This window comes from Delphinus delphis, chromosome 8 (genome assembly GCF_949987515.2).
Source record: "Delphinus delphis chromosome 8, mDelDel1.2, whole genome shotgun sequence".
Taxonomy (NCBI): Eukaryota; Metazoa; Chordata; class Mammalia; order Artiodactyla; family Delphinidae; genus Delphinus; species Delphinus delphis.
Genome location: NC_082690.1, coordinates 43,169,397 through 43,188,734, shown reverse-complemented (window position 1 = coordinate 43,188,734; position 19,338 = coordinate 43,169,397).

The following is a 19,338-nucleotide window of genomic DNA, read 5'->3' as shown; positions in this document are numbered from 1 at the left end:
CAATGTGATTAACACTAGTCATCATGTTTTACATTAGATCCCGAGAACTTATTCATCTTACAGCTGAAAGTTTATACACTTTCACCAACCACTCCCTATTTCCCCCACATCCCAGATCTTGACAACCACTTTTCTACTCACTATTTCTATGAGTTTGACTTTTTTTTTTTTTTCAATTCCACATGCACATGACACCATGCAGTATTTACCTTTTTCTGTCTGGCTTATTTCACTTAGCATAATGTCTTCAGGTTCCATCCATGTTGTTGCAAATGTAAGGACTTCCTTCCTTCTCACGGCTAAATAAAATTGCATTGCGTCTCTTGTTATCAGGAGATAACACTTGCTTTCTCTTGTCTTCTTGTTAGTAGCCATTCTACTAGATGTGAGGTGATATTTTATTGTGGTTTTGATTTGCATTTCTCTGATGATTAGTAATGTTGAGCACCTTTTCATGTACCCATTGGCCATTTGTATATCTTCTTTGGAAAAATGTCTATTCTATTTTTCTACCCATTTTTAATCAGGTTGTTTGGGGGTTTTGTTTGTTTGTTTGTTTTGCTATTGAGTTGCATGAGTTCTTTACAAATTTTGGATATTAACCCCTTATCAGATAGATGATTTGCAAAACTTTTCTCCCATTCTGTAGGTTACCTTTTAATTTTTTTGACAGTTCCTTTGCTGTTGCAGAAGCATTTTAGTTTGATGTAGTCCCACTTATTTATTTTTTGCTTTGTTTCCTTTGCTTTCGGTGTCAAATCCAAAAAATCTTTGCCAATACAAATGTCAAAAATCTTACCCTCTATGTTTTCTTCTGGGAATTTTATGGTTTCCATTCTTACATCCAAGTCTTTAATATATTTTAAGTTGACTTTTTTGTGTTGTGTAAGATAGGGACCCAGTTTTGTTCTTTTTCTCATTGCTTTTAAAAATGCTTAAATCTATAATATACTTAGAATATATTGAAAAGCATAATATCAGATTTTAATTAGATATAATAGTTTTCATAATGATAGCCACATTTTCCTTATATAATTTACTAAATACTTGTTTTAAATGTTTGTCAAAAACAAACTGACATAATGATTAGGTTAAGTCTCATGTATAAATGGAGAAAATAATAGTACTGGCTTAATAGGATTGTTAAGAGAATTAGAGGAGATGGCGCTTACAATGTGCTTAGGACAGTGCACGTCTGTAAGAGTTCAGTACGTGTTAGTGGTTATCCCTGCCTCAGTACCATCAGATATGACCTCAACAAAGTGCAATAAAGTATTAGCTTTTAAAGTTGTTTTTCAATTATATTTCCATCATATTTAATATGTTTTAACACAATATGGATTATTCTGTATGACTTATTTTTGAATTTACTGTTGTTTCTTTACAATATGGATTTTTATATCATTTTTTAATTGAAATATAGTTGATTTACAATGTTGTGCCAATCTCTGCTATACAGCAAAGTGGCTCAGTCATACACATTATTTTTTTTATATTCTTTTCCATTATGGTTTATCACAGGATATTGAATATAGTTCCCTGTGATAGTAGGACCTTGTTGTTTATCCATTCTAAACATAATACTTTGCATCTACCAACCCCAAACTCCCAGTTCATACCACTCCCTCCCCTCCCTACCCCTTGGGAAAGAACAAGTCTGTTTTCTATGTCTATGCAAATGTAAGCTGATACAGCCACTATGGAAAACAGTATGGAGGTTCCACAGAAAACTAAAAATAGAATTACCATATGATCCAGCAATCCCACTCTTAGGAATGAACCTGGACAAAACTATAATTCAAAAAGATACATGTACCCCTATGTTCATAGCAGCACTGTTTACAATAGCCAAAACCTGAAAACAACCTAAATGTCCATCAACAGATGAATGGATAAAGAAGATGTGGCACATGTATACAATGGAATATTACTCAGCCATATAAAGAAACAAAATTGAGTTATTTGTAGTGAGGTGGATGGACTTAGAGACTGTCATACAGAGTGAAGTAAGTCAGAAAAAGAAAACCAAATACCATATGCTAACACATATATATGGAATCTAAAAAAAAAAATGGTTCTGAAGAATCTAAGGGCAGGACAGGACTAAAGATGCAGATGTAGAGAATGGACTTGAAGACACGGGGAGGGGAAGAGTAAGTTGGGACGAAGTGAGAGAGTGGCATGGACATATATACACTACCAAATGTAAAACAGCTAGCTAGTGGGAAGCAGCCACATAGCACAGAGAGATCAGCTGGGTGCTTTGTGACCACCTAGAGGGGTGGGATAGGGAGGGTGGGAGGGAGATGCAAGAGGGAGGAGATATGGGGATATATGTATACGTATAGCTGATTCACTTTGTCATACAGCAGAAAGTAACACACCATTTTAAAACAATTATATTCCAATAAAGATGTTTTAAAAAATAAATAAATAATAATTTTTTTTAAAAAAAAGATGTGGTACATATATACAACAGAATACTACTCAGCCAGAAGAAAGAACAAAATAATGTCATTTGCAACACGACATATGCAACTAGAGGTTATCATACTAAGTGAAGTAAGTCAGAAAGAGAAAGACAAATACCACATGATATCACTTATATGTGGAATCCAAAATATGGCATAAATGAACCTATCTACAAAACAGAAACAGACTCATAGACCTATATCATTATTTCATAAAAATCATTTTCATACCTATGTAATGATTGATCATCTATATGCCCAATAAATTGGGTAAGCATTACTTAATTTTTGAACATTTAAGTTGTCCAATTGTTCACTATTATGAATAAATCTTCATGATACTTCTTGCATGCACATCTTTGTCTATATCTCATATTATTCCCCTTTGGATAAATTGCTAAAAGGAGCATTATTGAGTTTGATCTCCTTATACTTACTGTGTTGCTTTTCATAAAAGTTGACCTAATTTATGATACAAACAGAAGTTCCTGTCTCACTACTACCTTGCCAACATTAAGTGTATTTTTAAAACCTTTGCCAGCTTGATGATATAAAAATGGTATCTCATTGTTGTTTTAATTTTAATTTGATTCCTAGTGAGTATCAACATTAGATACGCTTATTAGCCATTTCAGTTTTCTCTTTTGCAGAGTTTCTATAGGCAAATAAGACCTTCTTGCTTATTTATATATGTAGGGTCTTATGTTTTCCTTTTTCTTTTATAATAATTCTTTAAATTTAAAACATTTTCTGGAGTTTACTTTTAATTAATTTTATGCTGTTTCTTAACATACGGTTATTTCACCCAATCTCAAAATATTTTGAGGACTTTCCATCAATTGATTTATGATTTTAATGTGCCGTTACATCCACAAGTCTTTCAACTGTGCCTTCAACTGGTTGTTACATTTAAATTTCTACATTTACAATTATCTTAACAAGGCAATTTTTTGTATATTGTTTAATATGAAGATCTAATAAATTTTCCCTTTAGCCAACAAATTGTTCCTCTCATTATTGACTGAATGCTCCTTTTTCTACCCTCTTTTTTTATGATGATACTACTTTCATAATGTAGAAGTTTATTTTTATAACTATTTTCCCTTAATAATAATATCACATACATTAATCATAAAATTATTAGCAAGTGCCATTAGGAACAAAATCAAATTACCAGTAACTTTACAAAACCCAGAGATAGTCTCTCTAAAAATGCTGGTACATATTTTTCTAAAGATATAGATTAATCATAGACCAATTTAGTTTAGAAATACAATATAATACTGTACACTTTTAAACCTTTATTCTTTATTGAACAAACATTGATTTTCCTCCTAATCTGTTTCAGACATTGAGGTAAGTGTTAGGAATAGTGGTGGAGTTGACAGAGACTGCAGTCATACAGCTTTTCAGTAAAAGTTAATAGTAAAAAATAAAATAAAATCACACGAGCAGTGCATTGTTCCATTTATAAGTGTGACAAGGGAGCAAAGGAGAATGATTCAAAAGAATGTAACAGAAGAACCTTAGATTGTCTAAGTATTCTGGAAAGATGCCTCCTTGTTTTAAGCTCTCAAGGATGACCAAAATTGGATAAACCTTTCTATACTGTGGTGGTTTCTCTAAAACTATCAGGGAAAAAAAAACTCAATTTGAACTTTTGTCAGAACTCTTGCAGGGAATGTTGATCCACAGATTGAGATCCAGGATGCCAATTCTAGTTATTAGATTTATTTGAGGAAATACCCAAACAAAACTGATTTCTAGATTACTACACTTGATAAACTATTGGAAAGATATATTTTTAGTACTTAGTTTAAAATGTGGAGAAAGAATATTTGCTTTACAAAACCATTTTAAGAAAGGTTTCCTCAAAAATAGTTTTATGACCTCCAGAAGCATTCAAAGCAGAATTTGATATACAAAAATGTAATTTATTTGCAGTTCTTGAAAACCATAATTCTAAGGTAAAATAAGATTAAATCTATTTCAAACAGTTGTAAAAATGTCATTTTCATTGGTTTTTATCTCATTCCACTGTAGCTGGCATTCTAAATTGTGTTCATGTTTTCATGAACATCAGTACCTGTAGAGTAACCTGCAGAGCCAGAACGCTGATGTCTCAATAAAGATGTCCTCCAGCAATATGTGGCCAAAATTTATGTGGTAGGAGAAAAGGCAGTAGCGTTGAAATTAAGTGATCCAGGTTTGAGCCTCTGCCTTGATACTTATTAGTCAAGTGACCTTAAGGAAGTCATTTTACTTTTCTGAATGGATTTCTTCTTCTGTAAATTAAAGTACTGGCCTAATTCACAACACCATTGTGAATCTTACATGAGATTTGTGAAAGCAATTTGAAAAGCAATCAGCCCTTTGTCCTTTTATGTTCTTCATGGTTTATGGATAGCTTTAATCGCCATATACTTTATAGCAAAATTATCTGTTTTGCAAATTATTTAGGAATTTGATCATTGGGAGTGTTATCTTCAGTGTGTTGAATAGCTATAAAATGCAAATTTGCGGCTTATCTTTACGTCCTATAAATAAAATCCAAGTCACCCTTTGGTAAATTTTAACTGTTATTGGCAACTATGTATACAACCTTAGCTCTACTTCGGTAGAAAGAGACTGTGAAGGCAATCGAACACAATAGTTATGTCCGCCATGGTTCACAATTATGGAAACACCTGGGCCAAATAAAAGAGAGATTTCTGTTGATTCACTATGATAATTCATGAGACTCAAGGGCCCTCCACACATTTCAATCCTTGCCAGAAAGTAGGAAAATGACTTTCAAATGACTGCAGAGTGAAGCAAGAATGAACTCACTCAAAAAATACCTCTTAAAATGACTGTTTCAAAAGAAACACTGCTTGTAATGAACAACTGTGCCACTCGACTTTACAACAATTTTATGTGTTCTATTAAAACACTTGTTTTAAAAGTTTCAGTGTGGATCTATGAGCATGCTGGGAAACTGAGAGCAGCTTCTGCTACATTGATATGTTTTTCTATGATTCCAGGAAATTGTTTTCCATATAAGAATAAATATTTTTCCTTATTAAATATCAAAAGGAAAGTCCATGCTCAGTTTCCTACATTGTTGTTATTTAAAATAATCTGACTACACAAGCAGATAATGAAAGTCTTACAGGTTTATCTAAATCCCAAATATGTTAAACGCCACAAATAATATGTCATAAATTTTTGCTTATGTATATTGGATTTCTGGACCATGAGCATTCTAATCTTCAAATAGTACCTTGCAAGATTTAGACACTTCAAGATTTAGAAAAAAGCCAATATTAGTTACTTCTATTTTAGGCATTCCTCACATTGGTTAGAGGACCAAACTCTCAAAAACATTCTTTATGTCCAATTCATTTCTAATTCTGCTTAGAATGTTAATCACAAACATTTTTTTTCGAGTTATTACTATGCACCTCTGTTCTGAGTGCTTTAATTTAGTGTCTTTTCAATCGTTATTACATCCAGGTACAATCAGGATATTCATTTTACAGATGAAGCATTAAGGTTTATAAAAGTTAAATAACTACTCAGGTTGTAAAAATAGGATCCATACCCAGGTCTGACTCACAGTCTAAGCTATTCTGTCTAGAAGTGAGGCTCAAGGAGAGAAATGAGAAGTAGAAATACAACTTACTAATTATATAGAAGAAGAGAACCTCTAACAGTTACTGGGATTAACTATATTTCAGATCAGTCATTTTACTAGTAAGTAATTAAAGTTGCTCAAAAGGCCAAAGAGTTGTTATTACTAGCTATCATGCTTAGAAGATATACAATAGCAATATTTGCAGATAAAGAAATTAAACTAATCTAAGATTCTCAGACCCAATAGAATTATTAGTAGAAAGAATTTATTCTTGATTAAAATCTATAAAATAGTTTATCCTGAACTATATCATGGGGTTTTATTTTAGTGAATGGTACGTCTCATGAAAGCTGGTGGCAGACTCCAACACTGTTTTGCCATTAGGGTTTTAATTGTCATGGAAGTCACCCAGTAGAGCTTTTATTTTGCTCCATGAAGGAAGAAGTAGAAGACAGTCATGGCAAGAGTACCTCTTTCTGCAGGTGGTTGAAGGACGCCAAGCGTTAAAGCAGCTCTCACACTACTCTGCTATGTCACCTGACAGGTGTGGTTCAGAACCTGGACATGTGGTTCCTATAGATCCTCCCATATCCTCTCCTTAAATTTCTCCAAGTCCTGATCCTAGGGGGTGTACAGGTCCACGGCGAAGGTCACCAGTTTTCCCTACAAGTCGACCACAGCATTGAGATTAGACATCACGAGGGACAGGGAGAATACAGTCTATTTTTTCAGGTTTCAATTTGTCCTTGCTCTCAGATGCTTTACTGCCTGACTGCCAGTCACCTGATCTACACTGACTTCAGGCTTAAGAAGCAACAATCTTCACAGACTGACTTCAAGATTAATACTAGATGTAGGGTCAACAGCTTGCATAGACAGCACCACCAATGCCCGCAAACTTATGAAGTCTAACCCCTATAGAAAACCTCTTAGTCTATATTACTCATAGCAGTTCTGCTTCCCTAATCAGACTCTGACTGACGCAATGCTTATTCCATCTATTCCTTTAGCTTCTCAGATGAGCTGTCTTAAACTATGCCACATGATCAAAACCATGCATCTGTACTACATTATAATTGTTCTCTTGAGATTGTTCCTATGAAATTATATTTAAGCACAATGCCATTTGCCTGTTTGATGGAGATGATAAGAAATATCCTTATAGCAAACATGTCATCATGTTTACTGTAAGGTATTAGTATATTGCTTATTATTTTGTATAGTGTCCTTATGAGGACAAAGGAGAGAAATTTCTCCTTAAGCTTAGTAATATGATTAATTGTGCATTTCCTAAGCCAATATTTTATTTTTAGTTTATGAACACGGGGAACCTTATACATAAGCCTATTTGCCTATTCACATCAACTCCCATCAAGTTTAGAGCCACATTCGTTTCCTACCTGGTACAAGTTGATAGCCATCTCTTTCTGCATGTATTTTCCTTTTGCACTTTTCTTATTCATTTTATTTTAAATATGTTTTTATTTTTAAGCCACCTGAACACTTTTTAACAGAGCAGTATAAAAATTAAAGTTGGAAGTACCTTATTCTTTCAGAGTATAGGGCTTTAATTTCACACAAGGGTTTAGCATTTTCTAGTTCTTTTTTTCATTTTCCCTCCTGAAAGTATATAGAATTAAAGGAAATCCACCGGGAATCCCTTCTTTCTATTGTTAAAACAATATTTTAAAAATAAATCTTACTCCCTCTACAACTCTCTAAGACAGATCTTACATTAATTAGTCTCAAAGTTTAAGAAACCAAAAGATATCTAGCTAATATTTTTGAACACTTGCTATGTCCCAAATATTATTCTAAGCATTTATCATGTATTAACCTCATTTTACAGGTGAGAACATTGAAGAACAGAGAGCGTATGTCTTCCTAGCACAGAGAAGTTTTCTAACTTAACCAAGGCCACATAATTAGTAACTGGTAGAGGTAGGATTCAACCCTAAAAACCATGACTTCAGAGTCCACACTGCCAGGCACTGGAAGGTATTATCTCAACTGCATAACACAAGACCTTGCTTTATACAGTTTTCATTTATGACTTTCTGGAATAATAAAATCTTTCCATTTAGAATATATTTTGATTTACTCAATCTCAGCTTACAGTTATTTCCCTATTTTTTTCCTTTTCTAAGAATAGTTGTTTAAATTGTCTTCTTTGAAAACCTAAACTCTATTACTACTAATTTAAATCTGTGGATTATTATATTAGTATAGATTAGAAATCATCACTTATGATGTGTATCTTTAAATTTAAAGCGCTTCCTATTATAGCATATATAGTGGCCTTTCTTTTTATCTGACAATATGTGCCCTTAAATTAGGAATGTTTTATAGTTATTGTAATGATTGATATGGTTGGATTTAAATCTAACAAATATTAGTTGTTTTCTATTTTGTTGTTTAAAAGTTATTTTTAGCAGTTCCTGTAGGGTCTAGAGTGTTCATCCTAAACCTAATTAACATTTATTTGAAATCAGTACTTTACCACTTCACTTTTCTCACCTCCTGTCTCATCCTTTACTCTTTGTACTTTCTTTCTACTTCTTACCTCTCAATTCATACCTGATATTTTAGAGTTCTTAATTCCAACTTCCCACTTCACAAGTATAATAAACTTACATGAGTAAACTCTAACCATCATTTCCTTTTGTTCTATTATTGTCTTATTTTAACTTATGCATATGTTAAAGCAGCATTTTACAATATTATTGTTTTTGTTTTAAACAATGTGCTATCTTTCTAGGAAAATTATTAGAAGAAAAGCATAATATTTTATGTTTACCCACCTAATTAATATTTCTGGTGCCCCTCTCTCCTTAGTGTATATCCAAGTTTTCTTCTAATAAAATTTCCCTTTATCATGAAAAATAGATTTTAGCATTCTTGTAGTTTAGGAATGCTGGTGAAGAATTCATTGGATAGGTATATCTTTATGTTAATAGATTATTATTTCTTTCAACACTACAACTGTTCTTCTGCCTTTGGGTTCCCAATATTTCTGATAAGAAGTCAGCCATATTTGTTTATTATTGTTTTCTGTATTTAATGTGCAGGTAATGTATATGATAAGGATTTTATTTTGATCTTTAGTAGTTTAATTTTGATGTGCAAGTGTGTGATTTTCTTTTTATGTATCTGGATTATGTTTTGTTCAGAGCCTGGGAATATGTATGTCAAAATTTTTTATTAAACTTGAAAAAATTGGGGACATTATTGCTCAAAATTTGATTCTCTCCACTTAACACTTTCTTCTCTTTTTTAAACTTTTATTATACACAGGTTATAACATTTGATATTGCCTCACAGGTCCCTGAAACTCCAATTGTTAGGTAATTTCTATTGATCTACCATAAAATTTACTGATCCATTTTTTTCCTACCATTTTTAACCTGCTGTTAATCTTGTCTATTTTTTAGAAATTTAACTCACTGTAATCTTTAGTTCTAGAATATCCATTTAATTTTTTTAATAGTTCTCTCTACTCAAGATTCCTAACTTCACTTATTTAGATCAAATTTCTATTCATTTTTTTAACATATATTCATTTGTCTCTTTGCACATCATTCTATCAGCTGTTTTAAAGTCTATATTTAATTAATCTAACCTCTTTTGGTGGAGTTGAGTCCTCTCAGGATAAATATCTATGTTTTTTTTCTTTTTTTTACAATGAGTTCTATTTTCCTTTTTATTTACATGACTAGTAATTTTTTATTGTGTTCTGTACATTGTTGGTAAGACATTTATAGACTTTGAGCTCTGTAAATTCCCCCTGAAGAGTATATATTTTTGTTCTAGTAAATAGTATAATTATTGGCTCTCTATTTTGAATTTAGGCTTAGTCTCATGGCCTGTTAGGGTGAATTTGTTGAAAGACCAAAGAGTTTCTCAAGTTTCTTTAAATTTAGGTGACTTAACCTGCAAAATTTGCCTCCTTGTTTATCTCTTAGGGTTTATTTTGAGGCACTGTTAGGATAAGCATAGAATAAGCCCTTCTTTAAGACATAGTCTTTATTCCTAAGGCATGGTCTTTCTGATTTCTCAGCTAGGTGCCATGTGTGATCAAGTCTCTTCAGCCTGGCTAAGCCAGGAAAACAATATCTCTAACTTTGTTTGACATGAATATTTCTGTTTCTTTTTCAACCCTGCATAATCCACTCTCTGGTAAACCTAATACAGTCTCTACCTAGGCATGTGTAGTCCAGCTGTCTGCCAAGAAATTGGGGAAAATCCCCAACCCCCTCTGCCCTGCAGATTCCAGCTATTTCAGCTACCACAAACTGACCCCTGCCACCTCAGCTCAATGGGATCACCATGCTTTGCTTGGATTTCAGATCACTGTTCCATAGTTGGAATAGTTTTGTACAAAATCAGAGAGTCAGCATGATTTGAGATCATACCTTACAAGTTTCCTTTTCTAAGGAATTGAGGTTTTATGCTGCCTGTTGTCCTATGCCTGAAAATACTTGTCTCCTGTATTTTGGCAAGTCTTATTGTTTCTTATAGCAGGGGACATAGTCTGGTACCATTAACTCAGTCAGAGCTGAAATGGAAATTCAACATAGGATTTTTAAATAATTAACTTGCAAATATTTTCAAATTGGGAGTTTTAAAATAAAAATCTGGATTTCTGCCTTCTTTTTAAAACTCTAGGGAAAAAAAAATGTTTATAGCAATCACTAGCTAGGCAAAAGTATCAGTGTCCTCTCTTTAGGAAGGCATGATCCCTGCAGCTTATTACAACTCCAAATACTACCTATGTTCTCCTGTATAGAGATTGAGTGTGAGTTCTACCCATCATGGGTTTGCATTATTGTTTTATTTTCATCTGGCTCATTTCACTCTTTTTCTCTACCTAATTTGCAAACCTTGTCACAAAGCAAGTGGTGTCTTTTGGTAATCTAGTTTTTATTACTCCTATATCAATAGGTTTTTCTATTACATTATATTGTCTTCTTCATCTGAGTTTTACTATACATGACGCCAGACAGAACCCCATGATGCTTTCAATGAGAAAGAAAAGTTTTGTTCCTAAGCAAAAGTTAAGAGTATAATTTGCCAAGCTAATTGTTTTTAGTTATACTTAAATGTACTTCTTTTTAAACATTTTGGGTTTTGGACATTTCACCATGTCCAAAACCATATGCTATACAAAATTCTGTTACTTTCCTAATCCCTAGGTTAAAATAATTGGTAGATGTGAGTTAAACAAAGTAAAGAAAACTATTATTTAATTTTAATATTGCAATAGAGTTTGGAAGATATTTACTTGATTTTCTAGCTGAAAACAGTACAAATACGCCTTACTATGTTGCTTTGTTACTGTGATAAGATCTAAATTAAAACAAGTATTTAACAGTCTCACACTGAATTTATACAGTTTTAAGAATTTTGAAGAACTTATAAGGTTTGACATGCCTCTTCTTTCACTCTTGATGTCAACCTCAAATTTTTCCACATAAAGAGAGGAAGATATTCCCATATATAAAATGTAATCACTAACTGAGTCAAATATATATAGGGAGAATTTTGGTTTGCAGTTACCATGAGGTTTTCATATAGCAGTCTATATATACACATGATTGTTTTAAGTTGCCAATCTATTAATGTCATATGCATTTTAAAAACCCTGCATTTTTACTCTCCTCCCCTCATGATTACTGCTTTTGATTTTACTTCTAATTGTTTTCTGTATCCCTTAACTGCTTATTGTGGATATAGATGATTTTACTACTTTTGTCTTTTAACCTCCCTACTAGCTTTGTGTGTGGATAATTTCCTACCTTTATTGTATGTTTGCCTTTATCTGTGAGCTTTTACGTTCCTTAACTCTCTTGTTTCTAGTTGTGGCCTTTTCTTTTTCACCTGGATCAGATTCTTTAACATTTGTTGTAAAGCTGGTTTGGTGGTGCTGAGCTCTTTTGGCTTTTCTTGTCTGTTAAGCTTTTGAGCTCTCCATCAAGTCTGAATGAGAGGTTTGGCTGGGTGGAGTATTCTTGGTTGTAAGTTTTTCCCTTTCATCACTTTAAATATATCGTGCCACTCCCTTCTGTTTTAAACTGTATGTTGTCTTTCCTGGAAAATTATAAGAAGAAAAACATAATCTTATATGTTTACACACTTAATATTTCTGGTCCTCTCTCAATGAATTCAGTGAATCTAAATTTATATGTGACATATATATTTAATACTACATATTATATATAGTGTGAATCTAAATATTTACATATAATGTATATATGTTCATATATGTATATATTTGAATTTGTCAGTGTGTATGTGAATAATGTATGATATATAACTATATAGATATAGTAAATAATATAAAATACTTAACTATATAAAATAATATAAATTTAAAAGATCAGTGCAGCCCAGGCAAATAGCTTGACTGCAACCTCATGCAAAACTTTGACCAGGAATCACCCAGTTAAGCTGTTTCCAGATTCCTAACCTACAGAAACTGTGAGATTATAAATATTTATTGTTTTAAGCCATGAAGTCTGTTGTAATTTGTTATACAGGACTAGATAACTAGAATTTCCTCTATCTAATTAAGGGCATCTATGAAAATCATACAAGTAATAGCATACTTACAGGTGAAATATGGAATGCCTTCCCCCTACACATGAGGAACAAAGCAAGTGTGACTGCTCTCACTTTCTATTCAACTTAGTTTACAAGTAAGGCAATAATGCACAAAAAAGAAATAAAAACAGATTGATTGTAAAGGAAGAAGTCAATCTCATCTGCAGTTTTTGTTTTCTATGTAGAAAATGCTATGAAATCCATAAATAAGCCAGGAGACTTAATAAGTGAGTTTATCAAGATTACAAGATATGAGATCAATCTGTAAAAGTAAACTGTATTTCTATTACTGGCAAGAACAATCAAAATCTGACATTTAAAAATATCATTTACAATAGCATCATCAATATCCAATGTTTAGGGATAAATGTGACACAAGGTGTGCATACTAATACACTGTAAACTACAAAACATTGCTGAGAGAAATTGAAGTATATATAAATAAGTGGAGAGAGCTATAGAATTCATGGACTGAAAGACTTACTATTGTTAAGATATTAAGGTGTTAATTCTTCCCAAATTAATCTATAAAGGTAATGGTTTCCCAGTCAAATTTGTGACAGAAATTTTTTGTAGACACTGAAAAGCTGATTCCAAAATTCATATGGAAATGGAAAGGACCAAAACAATTCTGTAAAAGATAAATAACGCTGGGAGATTTCACAACCCAACTACAAGACTTATCAAGAGATACCAAATTCCAATCAGTGTGGTATTGGCATGTAGATAAAAAATAGATCAATGGAACAGAATAGAAGTGCACACACATACACACACACACACACACACACACACACACACACTTAATTGCAAAGGTGCAAAACTAATTCAGTGGAAAATAGTCGTTTAAACAAATGGTGTCAGCATTATTGGATACCAATGTACAAAAAAGGAACTTAAATTCATACCTCATATGGTATGCAAAATTAACTCAAAATGAAAGTGGATTAAAGACCTATATGGAAATCTTAAAGCTAAAAATCTTCTGAATTAAAACACAAGAGAAAAACTTTGTGATCATGAGTTAGGCAAAGATTTCTTAGGTAAGGAATTAAAAGCCTGATCCATACAAGAAAAAAATTATAAATCAAACTTCATAAAAATCAGGAAATTCTGTTCTTCAGCAGACACTATTAAGAGAATAAAAAGACAAACTACAAACAGAGAAACAAATATTGCAAACTTCATATTTGATAAAATTCCTACATCATGAATATTTATAGAACCATTGAAACTTATGAATAAGGAAATAAACATCCCTATAAAATTTGGGTAGAAGATTTGAAGAGACACTTTACTAAAGAAGATATACAAATGGCCCATATACACATGAAAATATCCTCAACATCTTTAATCATTACGGAAATTAAAATTAAAACACAAGAAGAGAATACTACAAACTTATCAGAATACCTAGAGTTAAAAAGACTGGCTGGACCAAGTGTTGGAGATAGAGTAGACTTCAAAGTCTCAAACACTATGGGCTGAAATAAAAATGATACAAATACTTTGGAAAACAGCAGTTTCTTAAAATCAAAACTTACACATACCATAGGATACACATACTGTCACTTACCAATGCCACTTCTGGATACGTATACAGTAAAAAAGGAAAGTACAAAGGGCACAAATAGTAATGTTCATAGCAGCAAGACTCAAAGAAGCCAAGAAATAGAAACAACTCAAATGTCCAACAGGATAATGGATATGAAAATTTTCTTTATCAATGTAATCAAATAAAATACATCCATGAGGGCTTCCCTGGTGGCGCAGTGGTTGAGTCTGCCTGCCGATGCAGGGGACACGGGTTCATGCCCCGGTCCAGGAAGATCCCACATGCCATGGAGCGGCTAGGCCCGTGAGCCATGGCCGCTGAGCCTGCATGCCTGGAGCCTGTGCTCCGCAACGGGAGAGGCCACATCAGTGAGAGGCCCGCGTACTGCAAAAAAAAAAAAAAAAAACAAATTACATCCATGAGAATTAACAAATGCAACACATAGATGAATATTTCAACCATAATGTTGAGCAAAATAAAACAGACAAAAATGCACTTATTGTATAATTCCATTTATATAAAGCTCAAAAATAGATATAACTGATCTATGGAGTTAAAAATCCAGATATAGTTACTCTTGATGACATGGGGGAAGATAGTGGCTGAGAGGTGGCATGAGGGAGGATTCTCTGGTCCAGGTAATATTCTGTTTCTTCATCTGGATGTGCATTACACAGATCTTATACATTTTAAAACAACATAACTTTATTGAAGTATAACTGTCATATGATAAATGCAAATATTTAAATTGTAAAATTGGATACATTTTGACACATGTATAAACCAATGAAACCATCACCACAATCAACTTAGAGAACATACTCCCCCCTCGTGTTCTTCCCTTCTACTCACCAGATCAGATCTACTGATACAGTTTCTGTCACTAAAGAAATTAATTTGCATTTTCTAGAGTTTTATATAAATATAATTTTTTGGTATTCTGTCTTTTTTTTGTCTGGCTTCTTATACTCAGTATAATTATTTTTAGATTCATCCATATTGTTGCACACATGAATAACTCATCATTTTTTTTTATGAATAGTATTCTCTCGTATGAATATATCACCATTTGTTTATACTGTCACCTGTTGATAGACTTCTAAATAGTTCCCAGTTGGCTAATGCAAATAAAGCTCCTGTGAACATTTGTGTACGCATCTTTTCATGGATGCATATTTTCTTTTCTTTTGGGTAATTCATATTTTGAAAATCCAACGTGCAGTGCACTTATAATTTGTGCTACCCTATGTATGGTATATTTTAATTATATGTGTACATTATAAAAAGACTTCATGAGAAAGAAATCAGAATATTTAGTGCAGGACAGTAATGAAGACATATTCTAAGAAAATTTCTAGAATTAGAAAGAAAATAAAAACAAAAAAAAATCTGAGTATAAAAATGGAAGCTATTCCATTTCGATGGAAGTATTCTATGCAAAACAAAAAAAATTATGCTCTTGTTTTTAAAAGTTGTAGCAAAATATTTGAATTCCTCTAGTAAAGAATATTCTACTGTTGTTATTCAAAACACACACACACACACACACACACACACACACACACACATACACATACACACACTGGCACATAAAACATGCTGGAGAGGCCACAATTAATTGTTACATTAGATAATTCCTGCTGAGCCCAATCTTCCAGTCATCACTGCCAAGGTGCCTGGCATGTGAGTAAAACCATATGGATCCTCCAGACCAGCCCATCTGCCAGTAGAATTACCCCAAGTCACCTCTGCAATGTTATGTGCAATGAAAGTTTTCCCTGTTGAACCTTGCCAAATTCCTAACCTATAGCATCCTGAGATAGAAAAAATGACTACTACTTTACGATACTAAGTTTTGATGTAGCCTATTTCAATGGGTAACTGAAACAAAAGGCTTGGATTGGATTTGTGTGATGAATAAAAGGAAGAGAAAAGAGAAGAGAGTAGAAAGAAGAGGAACAGAGTACTCATTTTCAACCTTAGCAGGAGAATGTTGGGGTCACTCGATAGCCGTTGTTGTTTTTTAATGTGGATACTTGGGTTCCACCCTCAAATTTCTGGTTTAATTAGTGTATCTTATATTATGCCTGGGCATTGGAACTTTTAAAAGTGTTTGAGGTGGTTCTACTAATCAGCCTAGATTTACAAACACTAGAGTGTATTAATTCCTCATCTTTGAAGGAGAATAAAAATGTACATTTCATTATTTTATTTTGTTTTGATTCAACATCTTGGAAAAACTTAAAAGTAATTCCTGATACATTTAAAAATCACTGAACAAAACAAAGAAAACATACTTTTAATAGAAAATAAGTAGAAAAATACAAAAGGAAAAAGCATAAATAACTAAACTAAAATCAAATATATCAGTTGAAACAAAAAATATTCTTATAAAATGTTTTTGGGACTTCCCTGGTGGTCCAGTGGTTAAGACTCCATGCTCCCAATGCAGGGGGCATGAGTTTAATCCTTGGTCATGGAACTAAGACCCCACATGCCCCATGGCCCGGCCAAAAAAAAAAAAATGGTTCTGTTGAGCAACAAGGATTCTCATACTAAATGATTAAAAATGAAATACATCAAAGGAATACCCAGCCCATATTTTTTCAGAAAAATAGAAATAAGCAGAAAAAAGGTCGACATTAATTTTTAACCAGCTAGAAAATTCACTAAATACCAAAAAGATTATTTGTAATAAATAAAAGTAAAAAATATAACAATGACTTATTGCTCCCCATATAACAAAGATGAAAAAGACAGAGACTTTATACAAATCTTTGATTTTCTTTGCCCTAAGAAGTAGACAAAAATTAAATAAGATGAAGAATTTGAATATTAAGGCTAATAAGTTTAAATTAATAAATAATTCATCAAACTTTACATCCAATTAAATTTAATTTTCCCTTATAAGCCTCAAGGCCTATACGTTGAAATTTCACTTATATTCCACATCCTCTCAACCAAGTACAGTGAGTTCTACAGTTTAAGCATTTCTCAGATATACCTGTTTCTCTCCATTTCACAATAATGTGTTGCCGTTGCCCACACCACAGTCAGCTCTTGAGTGAACCACTTACTGCCTTTATCTCCTCTCTGGGCCCTCCAACATTTTTGGCTTGCCCCTTGCCAAAATATTCTCCTATTGAAGCCAAAGAGTTTTAAAAATGCAAATCCCATGCTTCCACTTCACTGTCATTCTCCTTTGATACAGTAAAAGATAGGAAAATTTTATCCATGTACTTTTTGTTCAAGTGAAAAAAAATGGCTAGACAGATTTTCACCCAATTTTCAAAAAAAAAAGAAATTGATGCTCTAACTTGAAAAATAGACTCCATGTGATATACAAAACTCACTGTTGGGAGGCCCCTGAGGGTACCTCAAAGAAATAAGCAGTCCTTTTCCACAACAGACTGGAGCTTTGATGTGCTGCTGAACTGATGCTGCACATTGGCTTGTGGATACACAGCTCTAGGGTCTGAAGCAGCAGGTTTATGATTTTAGCCAGCCCTGTTGTGGGTCTGTAAAATAAAAGTTAAAAGATTTGAATGGGTCTGAAAATATCTTTTATTTAAAAAAGTAAATAAACACTTATGTTAGAGCTTGAGTGCTTATTCCTATTACATATATATATATATACAATCACACACAATAAATGCATTAAATGTTCCAAAAATCTGGGGTTGGAGGTTAATTATATGCAAATAGTTATACATATGATTTATTAAATTACAACTGCATGGAAGGACCATTATTTAAATTGTGATTCTCAGCTATCCACTCTTCTAAAGAAAATGCGGCAGAAGAAAGCTTCACATGACCATCACCATATTGTTGAAGATGGCTACATGGGGCCAAAGGATTCTGGACTTTCACAGAAAGAAGATATAATCACCCCTTCTCCCAGACTTACTATAACTGCTATGTTTCTACATCTGCAGTGATATGTCTCATGGTACCACTATAACAAAAAAGATACTTAAGAGTAAAATTATGAAAAAAAGCAAGACCCATTCTAATTCTTTCCCAGTGAAATTAAACAGAAGTTTGGAAGTAGAAGGGACATTCACAAAGCATCTTTTCCCCCTTTCATGAAGTAAGTGAATCCCAAAGAAGTGCAACGGCTTGCCCAAGGTCACTCAGCTGTCCTGTAGCAGAGTCTCTTGATTCCATTATATCAAAATGAAAATCATGTGATATTACTTTTACAGGGCAAGAGTGTGGAAATAAGACACCTACTTCTGGGGATGTCTACACTCTTTAGTCCATTCATTTAATCAATATGTATTTACTGAGCACCTACCAAACAAGGTTCTGTGAAGGCTACAAGTTGAATGAGACCTGTTCTATGCCTTTAAGGAGATTATAATGTATTTGAAAGGATAAATCAAGTAAACAAACCATTTTAGCAAACTGGGAATTGAATAATAAACACACAGCTTATTACCACTGTAAACTTGGATTCTTTTTTATTCAGTGGGGGTATGAGAATTTATTGAGATAAAATATATACAAGTCCCTGAAATAGTAGGCAATTATCAAATGTTTTCCTTTCAAGTTACTAATTGCTATAAAAATCATTAGAAGATGAAAAACAACAACAACAAAGTCTCGGTAAAAGACAGTACATCAAAGAAGGAGGTGCCTATACATTTTAAGTGAAATGCAGGGTTGATCTTATTTTCCAGATAATAGAGTAGTGTAACATATAAATCTGAGTGATCTGGTTTATTTCCCTGCCTTTGAGGCAGCACTTTCCCTTCAGAATGGAGTCTCAAAGCCCCAGCCTTCGTTGTTTACTGATTCAGCTGATGGACAGGGCTGAGCTTCCACGGTAATGCACTGATTGCTATTTCCTTCTAGAAATAAATGTGACTTAACTGGGCTTTATTTATTGATTAGTTGGAATGGGTCCAGACTGCCAATGAAGTCTGTAGGAGGAAACCAAGGAGGCCTGCTTTCGCAAGAGGGATTTTTTTTTTTTTTTTTTTTTTTTTTTTTGCAGTACGTGAGCCTCACTGATGTGATCTCTCCCGTTGCGGAGCACAGGCTCCGGACGCGCAGGCTTAGCGGCCATGGCTCACGGGCCCAGCCGCTCC